Source organism: Doryrhamphus excisus, linkage group LG9, assembly GCF_037039965.1.
Source record: "Doryrhamphus excisus strain RoL-2023G ecotype Guam linkage group LG9, RoL_Dexc_Guam_v1.1, whole genome shotgun sequence".
Classification (NCBI taxonomy): domain Eukaryota; kingdom Metazoa; phylum Chordata; class Actinopteri; order Syngnathiformes; family Syngnathidae; genus Doryrhamphus; species Doryrhamphus excisus.
The window spans coordinates 17,052,154-17,063,844 of NC_136365.1; the positions used below are offsets into that span (position 1 = coordinate 17,052,154).

Here is an 11,691-nt window from a genome sequence, read left to right on the forward strand (position 1 = left end):
TTTGGCACTTACTGTGGCCCGTGGTGGTTTGGGCTTAAATTTTAAATGCTGTCCTGGGAATCTCGGAGAGGACTCCCCCAAGGGAGTCGTTGGGGGCAGATGTGAAGCATGTTTTGTTCCTCCGTCGCTCCGCAGATGCTGTGGACGTTGAGGCCCTGAATCGAGCCTTGAGAGACAGACAAAATGTCTGTGGTCAACGGGGATGTATCGGCAGCACAAAGGGATGATCCCGTCCTGAGGCAAGGAGGGGGGGGTGGGGGGAGAAAAAAAAAAACATTTCCGCTACTTTGAGACAATGTGAAATTGGAAACCTGCTACTTTTAAGCCTCCTGTGAAAATCTGGACTGACTGAAAGACTTTGATTACTTAACTGAGTTGAACTAAATCATGCAAGGTGTGCACATTACATACTGTGTGTGGTAGGCGGGGTCCATGATGGGAATCGTACATGCCACCCTCTGGTCACTAGTTTTAAACATGTGCATCCAACGTTACACATATGGCGTCAAAACATTAATTTGCTTGTTTTGCTTTTTCTTTAGCTTTCTGCAGCCAAAAGAAGGAGTCTTTTTAGGTTTACATTTAACAGTGATTAACCTCTATTTGTACTTGAATGACAAGCAACACTGTTAAAACGTGAAATATCACCTATGTCACCTTTGTATGGCATCGATCAAATGAAAAATAAGTTTGATTGGCTTACATTTTTGTATATTAATAGTGGGCAAGATGGTAACAGTTTGACCCTGGAACAGATTCACTATCCATACATCCATACATCAATTTTCTATGCTGCTTATTCTCACTAGGGTACGGATATGCTGGAGCCTATCCCAGCAGTGTTTAGGCGAGAGGCAGGGTACACCCTGGACTGGTCGCCAGCCAATCACAGGGCACATATAGGCAAACAACCATTCACACTCACATTCATACCTATTGTCCCATCATTTGACATGGCAATAGATTGAGCATGCTCAGTATAACTTTTACTTACTTACTTTAACTGTTACGTGCTTGTGAAGTTCATTTTTGCTAAATACAGAACAATAAAATAAGGCACACACAAAAAACATCATCACTCAATCGTCATGAAATAGTTTGGTTTGCAATGCTATGCACTTAAACGCTTTTCTGTCTTTGTGTGTTCCACTATACTATATTGTTGTTGTCGTGCTGTGACCACATAGACATTTGTCATGTCATTTCATGCATGGTTCGACTTTTGTCCAGAGCTCTTCTAAAGTACACTGATGAAAGAAAAGCATGTTTGATAGGTTCAAGATAAAAGAACGCTATTATTCTTAGCGTATGAGACACTGACAATTGGCTTTTTTACTTGTCAGCAGCAACTTTGTTGTGTTTTCTCCTTGGCCTCTTCAACTGGGACTTTACTTGTGGCTCACAATTTATCACAGAATATCCTTTTGCGTGTTTCATCAAGTTGGACCTCCCAACTGTCTTGACATACAGTATAAAATATCACACACAAAAAAAAGCTACACACACACCCTAATTTGGCAAGTGTTTCCACCATTTAAACGGGGGTCTATCCTTTAGAACAAAAAAGAACAAATCATTAAATTACTCATGCGGCAAGTGCAAACTTGAATAGAGTGACTCATGTTGTATTGACTCAAGCAAAAGATGCTTTTTTCTCAAGAAAAAAAAAAGATTTATATTTGCATTTTCAGAGTCAGAGCTTTTCTTCCTGTCACTCACACACACATTTAATTGTGGCACTCTGTTGCATGTGACGTAATTCATTCATTCATTCATTCATTTTCTACCGCTTGTCCTCTACCGCTTGCAGGGGGTGCTGGAGCCTATCCCAGCTGTCTTCGGGCGAGAGGCGGGGTACACCCTGGACTGGTCGCATGTGACGTAATCTGTTTTTTAATTAATGTGACCAAAAAACACTAGAAAAGCAAAACATTAATTCATTCATTTTCTACCGCTTATCCTCACGAGAGTCGCAGGGGGTGCTGGAGCCTATCCCAGCTGTCTTTGGGCGAGAGGCGGGGTACACCCTGGACTGGTCGCATGTGACGTAATCTGTTTTTTAATTAATGTGACCAAAAAACACTAGAAAAGCAAAACATTAATTCATTCATTTTCTACCGCTTATCCTCACAAGGGTCGCAGGGGGTGCTGGAGCCTATCCCAGCTGTCTTCGGGCAAGGGCGGGGTACACCCTGGACTGGTCGCATGTTACATAATCTGTTTTTTAATTAATGTGACCAAAAAGCACTAGAAAAGCAAAACATTAATTCATTCATTTTCTACCGCTTATCCTCACAAGGGTCGCAGGGAGTGCTGGAGCCTATCCCAGCTGTTTCGGGTGAGAGGCTGGGTACACCCTGGACTGGTCAAAAGCAAAACATATGCATAGAATTATTGTTTAATGTTCGTGGAGTGGCACACCCGCTCACATTTTTGTGACATTATTTCCCCTGAAAATATTGGTGACATTCAAAAAAAAAAAGACTTCCTGTGTCGTTGTGCTTTTAGAGTCATTTTTGTGCTGGCAACAATTCTATCCATACAGAGGATGCATACTTTACGTATTGAAATTATAAGACAAAATCAGAATATGGTTCGTCGTTTAAGTCGTTTAAGTCGTTTAAGTGTTAGCATGAACCCTGTACAAAAGATCACCATGTACAAAAAGTCACTGTGTTCTAAACTGACTCAAAAGATGAAATCCACTTGAATAGCACAGCTCCAGCAATAATAATCCAGCAAATGTAATAACCTTGCAGAGGTGTAATGCCTTTCAACAGACAGAATTCCAAACAGATGAAAGGGATTTTCCAACTCAGAAGTCAAAATGTGTGCTATCAACACTGTGTCAGGAGTATTTATGTGTTACAGGAGCGTTGTCTTGGTAAAGCTGTATTATGACGCGTTGGCACCTGAACGCACCACATCATAATGTCCAAATGTTCCCTTAGGACACATTATATTTGATACTGTTGGTGGGTGCGTGCTTCCTTCATGCTGCATACAGCTATCCAATGTATTCTAGAATGTTGGATCTAAAATGGTACTCCCCTCTGGACTTGTTTTTGCTCCAAGTGAGGCCTGAGTGGTCCGGGAAAAGGTTGAATCAGAGGTTTTAGATGTATACCAGCACTATAAAATGTTGGTGATTGTTCAAAATATGCATAAATTGAGCATTTTATGTTCACATATTTGCTTTAAAAACAAATCCTGCAAAATAGGACATTCCCAACATTTGGCTTTAATTTAAAAAAATGTTTAAAAAAATTAAATTTATTGTAGTTACTATTTATTTATTTGTTTGTTTATTCCGAAATATATAAATATACTGTTTTAACATTACAGAAACTGAATGGTTGGGTATGATTATGACCCAAAACACCACAATATCATCTCGGGTCTGGAGGGAGCTGTTGACATTTTGTTAAATAAATAAATAAAAATAAAGTATTAAAAAAATATATACTGTTTTGCCGCCCCTTAAAGGGGAACTGCACTTTTTTGGGGAATTTTGCCAATCTTTATGTGAAACATGAACACATATTTCTTTCCCTTTTCTCTGCATTCTAGCAAGCAAGAAAACAAGTTAATATAAGCTAGCAAGCAACGTACCTCATTCAGCTATTGTCATAGTTTTCATTAGATAAATGGGACATCCCAAGAGTCGGTTGCTAAGTCACCTTAGTGCCTTAGTAAAGATGTTTTGCCCGATACGGCCATGTTTTTCAACCAATCTTAAATTTCAAATTTGACACACATTTGCTTGTCAGTCCCGTAAAGGTGTGTACTAAATTTTGTGGGGATTTGGCTAAACACACAAAAGTTACAGTGGGTGATTTGTAAAGTAATGGTAATGGTTTTATTTAATTTGAACATGCATCAGATTACAATTGAATGCATCTCATAATCAGTTCAGTTCCACATGTCCAAAAGGAGTAGGAAGAAGCAAAGCTTATTAAATCCTACCCCTCCATCTGGTACTTTTACAATCAGTAACTGTTACATTTGTTCACTTCCTGCTTTCCAAATAGTTTTTTTTTTATTTTATTTTTGTCACGTACCAAAGTACGAGGTGATATGAGCATCCAATGCCATAATGGGTACCATAGTAAGTGTCAATATAGTGATATATATAGCACATCATGACTGGTTCAAGACTCTTCATCCTTGTATTTAGCAAACATTTGTTCACTTCCTGCTTTCCATGATACAATTTAAGGTTTGTTTTTTTTTATTTTTAAATTTTGTAATTTTTTTGTCCTGTACCGAAAAATTACAAAATTTAGTAATTGAACTAAATAAAGTGTATAAATTGCATTGAACTGTGGAGTTTGTCATAATAGTCGCTGGGTTGCATGTTTTCAACCTTTTTAAAAAACTTATACCATGAGGGTATTTGTACAACATGAGCATTATTTTGTGAGCACAATGTCAAGACCAAAAGTAGTCGCACAGCGTGTTTTTACTGCTGATTGAGTCCATCATGAACGACTCCTCACAGTCAGGTCTCTCAGCTTCTGCTAAGTTTGTTTGCACTTCGAAACCTGATCGAGGACAGAGGAAAAGACCGTTTAGGAGAACATTTGCTTCAATCAATGTTTCTCCAGCACATCCGGGGCCTCCATGATCCCCTACGAAGTGTGGATGAGAAGCATAAAAAAAAACCTGCATTCAATCAGCTTATTTATCCTCCGATTGCAGACCTCCTCTGTGTCACCACTGCTCCTGATCCACATCCGCATTGTTACCAGGGCTCTTGAGTGATTACCGCAATTTGGGATCAAAGCTTCGACCAAGTCCAAGACAAATAGGAGTGTTTGCGTAGGATAGCGGTACATCTGATGGCATGCTGGGAAAGAGACGGAACACTACATGGCTCAATCACAGGTACTTGTTTTAATGGCGGCCTTGTGAACTCACAGTGAACTGTTTGATTGATTGCTCATAGGATGCGGAGTCATTCTCCCGAGCAAATCCTGATATTTTGGTGTAAATGACCCTAAGCTACTCAGTTGCCTCCTGCCCCATCCTTTTTCTGACAACACAACCTAAAACCAGACCAGAACAGCCAGTGTGTACATATGGAGTAATGTATGTCTCTATAAAACAAAAGCAGATGAAAGTTGGGCTTGGACTTGGCTTCCACAAGTGCAAGCCGACATCTGCGCACACCAAAGGGGTCTCGAGCTCAGCCAGAGCAACACGGCAAAGATCTGAAGTCTGCGGGAGGTCAAGCTGACTCAAACGCTGAGGCATCCTTCACTCTGTGCTGCCAGGTTTACTAAACGAGCGCTGATATACAGGATCGCACGGGCTTTGAGATGGCGTGTCAGTCTCGATTGTCTTTAAGATGGACTATTGTGTCAAGTCTTGGAGAGGTCTGAGTCCAAATGTATAGTTTTTGGGCTCAAGCCAAATCTCAAGTCTTTGTGTCTAGATCAGTGCTTCTCAAATAGTGGGGCGGGCCTCCTTAGGGGGATGTCATGAACTGTCTGGGGGGCGTGAGAGAAAACAATTGAGAACCACTGATCTAGACCATCACTGGTTTAGTTAAAAGAATCTAGTCTCAGAATGGTAGTTTGAAGTCAGACAGTTCTCCAGCATTTGGGTTTTTCACTAGCATAAGGGAGCTAACAGTGCACATCATTTTCCACCTACCCAAATTAAACTGGAAAAGTTGCCCCAGATCAGCTGGAGCAGATTTCAGGTCTCAACCATTATGGGGGGCGTGAGAGAAAACAATTGAGAACCACTGATCTAGACCATTACTGGTTTAGTTAAAACCAGTTTAGTTAAAAGCCTTTAGTCTCAGAATGGTAGTTCAAAGTCCGACAGTTCTCCAGCATTTGGGTTTTTCATTAGCATGAGGGAGCTAACAGTGCACATCATTTTCCACCTACCCAAATTAAACTGGAAAAGTTGCCCCAGATCAGCTGGAGCAGATTTCAGGTCTCAACCATTAGAACTTGAGTTTAAATTTTGGGACAAGGTCAAATAAAGGCATTCATTCATTTTTGTACCGCTTTTCCTCACGCTGGTCGCGGGGGTGCTGGAGCCTATCCCACCTGTCTTCAGGCGAGAGGCGGGGTACACCCTAGACTGGGCGCCAGCCAATCACAGGGCACATATAGACAAACAACCATTCACACTCACATTCCTACCTATGGACAATTTGGAGTCGCCAATTAACCTAGCATGTTTTTGGAATGTGGGAGGAAACCGGAGTACCCGGAGAAAACCCACGCATGCACGGGGGAGAACATGCAAACTCCACACAGAGATGGCCGAGGGTGGAATTGAGTCCTGGTCTCCTAGCTGTGAGGTCTGCGCGCCAACCACTCGACCACCGTGCAGTCCCAAATAAATAAATTTAAATTTCAGTCAATCTTTTTGGACTCAAATTTCCAGTCTTTGAGACTTAAGTCTTGAGTTCAAGTCTCTAGTCTTCAAATTTCAGATCAAGTCTCGGCCCCAAGTCTCCAAGTCTTTTAGCTGTACTTCGAGTCACTTCTATGGCCTTCGCGCTTAGGGCCAAGTGAAATCCCAAGTCTTAAATCTTGGACCGCTCTGGCCTCTCTGCAGGACTTTTACACCACACGCTGCTACACCAGAGCAATAAAAATGATAAAGGACACATCCGACCCCACTAACTGTCTTATCCACTATCTCAAATCGGGTGGGAGGTTCTGGAGACTTAAGAGCAACCCTTGACACTCGAGAGGAGTCTTTGGACCATAATGTCGCCTAAGTCTGGACAGAGACGACACTTCCATGAGGCGCACACTGTATTCATCTGCAGAGCACGAGACGCGTAACGCACTATCCTTTTATCCACCATGCATGCTGTAACTAGTTGTCAGGCAAGTCTAGGGTTAAAAACGCCACAATACAGAAGTCATGGTTACTGGTTACTGGTTACTGGTTACTGGTACGAGGTAACCCAATTAGACTTAATTAATAACTAATTAAATATTTTGGCTTTACAACATTCATTTATTCATTTTGTACCGCTTATCCTCACAAGGGTTGCGGAGGGTGCTGGAGCCTATCCCAGCTGTCCCCGAGTGAGAGGCGGGGTACACCCTGGACTAGTGGCCAGCCAATCACAGGGCACATATAGACAAACAACCATTCACACTCACATTCATACCTATGGACAATTTGGAGTCGCCAATTAACCTAGCATGTTTTTGGAATGTGGGAGGAAACCGGAGTACCCGGAGAAAACCCACGCATGCACGGGGAGAACATGCAAACTCCACACAGAGATGGCCGAGGGTGGAATTGAACCCTGGTCTCCTAGCCGTGAGGTTTGTGTGCTAACCACTCGTCCGCTGTAGAGCCCTGTTTTATAACAAAGACCCCATTATAAAAGTTTAACATTGCGATATCATATTATTATGATTATTATTATTAATGAAGAAAGCCAACGTCTGGTATGAAGAAAAAGTAAGACGCACGTTGCTACTAGCATTTCATGAACATCTGTAGTGAATGAATACGAGAAGAGGCCTACTCTAAATGTGAAACACAGGCGTAGTAGAATGAATAAGCGTCAAGATTCAAGTTCACGACAGAGTCGCCTTGACCCCAGGATGGAAGTGGGGGTGGAGGGGGGGGGGACTCCAGAAGGTCTAAGTGAAGGTTTAGTCCAGAGGGGGGGTAGCATGATGATGCACATGAATTCCATTCACAAAGGTGAGATCATCAACATCCCAATTTTTCTGTGTGTGTGTGATAGCTTGAATGCCATTTACTATTATTCAGCTTTGACTTCATGCCCTGTCTAGGCTGCTACAGCTAGAAGACCCGAGTTCGATTCCACCCTCGGCCATCTCTGTGTGGAGTTTGCATGTTTCTCCGGTTACTCCGGTTTCCTCCCACATTCCAAAAACATGCTAGGTTAATTGGCGACTCCTAATTGTCCATAGGTATGAATGTGAGTGTGAATGGTTGTTTGTCTATATGTGCCCTGTGTACCCTGCCTCTCGCCCAAAGACAGTTGAAATAAGCTCCAGCACACCTCGCGATGGAAAGTGAATGATCCGGAAACGGGAATAATTAGAGATTGATCCAGAATAATTAAAAAAAATAGGGACGTTTGGAATTTTAATCACAGGACAACAACAAATGAAGATGTAAACATGAAACAAACACCATTATGTATAACCAAGACACTGTGGAATCTGGAGTGTGCCAACAGATTTATTGTATCTTCAAAAGCTATGGACCTAGAACCTGAAAAAAACCAACATTACGGAAAATGCAATTTTTACTGAACTAATATTGATATCATTATGAATCCAATAGCTCATGGTGTGTTTCCATGGTCAAGACTTTGCTAACAAGCTATTTTTTAAATGCTAGACTCGTTTTTTTCCCTGAGGGTGATGATTGGTAGGACATTTTCCGAATGCTTGTGTGGATTCACTTCTCTTCTTTCCATGATTTTAAGTTAGTTGGTGCAAGGCTTAGTTTCTATTTACCTGGTCTTCATCACCAACCATCATGGCGCAGTCACATGACTTTATGGCTTATAATCAGCAGACATGACAGGATTGAGTCCTCTTCCATGTGGAAAGACAGCAGGTTTGAAATAATTTAATAAAGCAGGCTCGGGATGCTTGCGAGCATATACAGCGCGTCTTCCGCTAACCTTGCTCTTTTCCGGGATCTTTCCCAACAATATCCTTGAACTGGTTTCACAAAGGAATTACTGTATATTTGCTATACTTTGAGTTTGGCACTGGATCAGAGACAAACAGCGCCAGTCAGTCAGGGTTACGTCGGAACCTCAGAGATGGTGCACTCTAAGGACACATGCTCACAATGGATGCCGGCCAAAAAGAACTGGTCATATCAACACACATGTTGATGAACCAGCTGCAAATCCTGTACTAGCTTTGGAAGACATACTGTACATATAATATACAGTAAACCTCGGATATATTGGACTCGGATATATCGGAAATTCGCTCACAACGGACAGATAAAAAAGAACCGATTTTTCTGTAATGCATTTCCAATAAAAATTCATTGCATATATCGGATTTTTTATAACGGATTTTGCCTATTTCGGACAAAATCTCCAGTCCCGTTCCAATTTCCCTCGCATATATCGGATGGCCGCATCGTGTCTTTCTCCTGGCTCCAGATTTAGGACAAATATAAAAGTGAGTGACGTCAATAATACTAGCACAGCAGTGAATGAGATCTTAACCTCACTATTGGAAATAACGTAGGCCTGACGGGCGTAACAGGGCCTAGCTTAATTAACAATTTGTTATGCTCAGAGTCCAATAAAGTTAAATTCTCTTTACCTTACGTCTCTTTTCATTGCCCAGTCCAGGTACATTGGAAACATAGTCAAGGAAGTGCCTTTTTATAACGGATATAAATCCGATATATGCGTAAAATGGACATTTTCCGGTATACGCATATAACGGATTTCGCTTATATCGGACAAAACCAGTGGGAACAATTGAATCCGATATATCCGAGGTTTACTGTATATAGATATCCTCAAAGATTTATAATCAGAGAAAGGGTCATTAATTTACGTCGAAATAGCTGTTGAATGTGAATAAATGAATGATGATGATGGCTTGGTTTGCTTGAGAGATAAGGAAGAGTATCTGAAAAATTCAAAGCCTGATTGCAGCTTTAACATTGATTGTTGTCTTTGTTTCACCTCATCTTGATGGCCGTAATAAAAAACAACGACAGACACCTCAGCTTGTGGCCATCTGTAGGCCGACTGCTACCATTACTTCATTTCTACAGCGGTGACCTCCTGCAGGTGGGACCCTCACCCTCTGCTGTGATCCAGGAGTCCAACTTCTGTCCTTGATGGCTTGTGCGTTTCTGGAGAGTTTCTTTTTCCCATTTTCCATCTAAAGTTATGAGGCAGATGTTTTGCTTTTGATGTACAACGCGCACGGCCCGTGTGATCTCTTTATGTTCAGACTGGCCGCTTCTGACATGAGCCCCCTCAAAGCGCCACGATTTATCAGGCGGCCGTAATCCAGTAACGAGTGTCATATCCACGGCATGTGTGAGGGAAATTTATACAGTATATAACATGATGACTGATTTACGGCTCCCTCGCAAACATTCTCTCTCCAATGTTGTGCCTCTGTGCTCGTCATATTGTTTACATGCACACATATCAACTTTCAGTCATCATATTCCGACTTTTACTCATTTGGAACAAAATCTGATCAGAGTGGAGAGCCGCAAGGTTGATTTGTGCGATTGACAGCCACAATTTCCGCCAATCCTACCCCAACTTTAAGGGATTGTTGTTCAGTGTCTAAGCAAGAGATGTGTTGATTTTGGTAACATAACAATAGAGCTGTAATGTTACAAGACTTACACTTTTTCCTTTTTAAGTTGAAATATTATGAAATAGAAGTCATATTATTCAACGGAAAATTACAACTATAAGAATAAAGTGTAGTTTTACAAGCACAAAGTTGTTAAGAAAAAAAGTTGTGATGTTACAAGAATTACTGTATTGACAGAAATACACATTTCCACAGGACTATAAGCCACACAAGTCTTATTGCGGTGCAGACAAGTCCGTGAGGACCAAGTAGCTCTTTGTCTGACAGGAGCTAATCATGAGAAAACTCACAACAGTCTCATCAACCCATTGGAAACAAAGTGATTACGCAAAATAACAGTCTGACTGACAGGGTCATCTTAGAAAGACTGCTAAAATCACCAAACAGCAACTTAACACTAAAAGGGTATACCTAAAAAATATAAGTACCAATATGGGTTTACTGTTCTAAACCCGTATTGTTACTTGTCTTGTATATTTCTTACCTACGTTTTGAGTGTTAAGTTGCTGTGTGATGACTTTCCAAGACTGTCATATTGAGTAATGACCATTTCCGATGAGTTGACAAGCTTGATGGGGAAAAACAGTCTTATCAACCCATTGGAAATTGCAGGAGGTCATTACGCAAAATAACAGTCTGAATGACGGGGTCATCTTAGAAAGAATGCTAAAATCAGCAACTTAACACTAAAAAGGTATACCTAAGAAATATACGTGACAATATGGGTTTAGAAAAAACACAACTATTGTCACGTAGTGTTTTATTCTAAACCGGTATTGTTATGTCTTGTATATTTCTTACCTACTTTTTGAGTGTTAAGTTGCTGTGTGATGATTTTCTAAGACTGGCATATTGAGTAATTACCATTTCTGATGAGTTGACAAGCTGAGTTGACCCAACTGTACTTGTTCACACTGCACGGTGTTCTAGTGGTTCGCATGTAAGCCACACAGTCAGGAGATCAGGAAGACCTGGGTTCGATTTTCCACTGACATATAATGTAGGGTATTACGAAATAACAAACGCCCTAACCCTTACCTTTTCAAACACAAGACCTCCATTGCTGAAGGATGTTATCATTCTAAACTGAGATATTTTGTCAACAAAATGTTCCCCACAAATCAAAGCTGCCTTCCAGCGAGTCATCATGGCACTCGATTTGAAGCTCAACTCCAATTTGTAGCACTTGGAAATGTAACTGGAGTCTGTTTATTCCCCAAAATGAAACAGCAGCTTTAATAAAAGCCTTACCAGCGACATCTTCATCTCATCAGCGTGTGTGTAACTTATGAGCACATTGACAAATAAAAAAAGGATAAACAAAGATAAAGTGTCTTGTTAAAGA

At 41.1% G+C, this 11,691-nt stretch overlaps 1 protein-coding gene across 1 annotated transcript in view; it reads left to right on the plus strand.

Moving 5' to 3' along the window:
• Positions 1 to 11,691, plus strand: part of sgms2a (sphingomyelin synthase 2a) — a 54,650-nt gene that overhangs the window by 24,290 nt on the left and 18,669 nt on the right. The gene's annotated exons all lie outside the window — the stretch shown is intronic.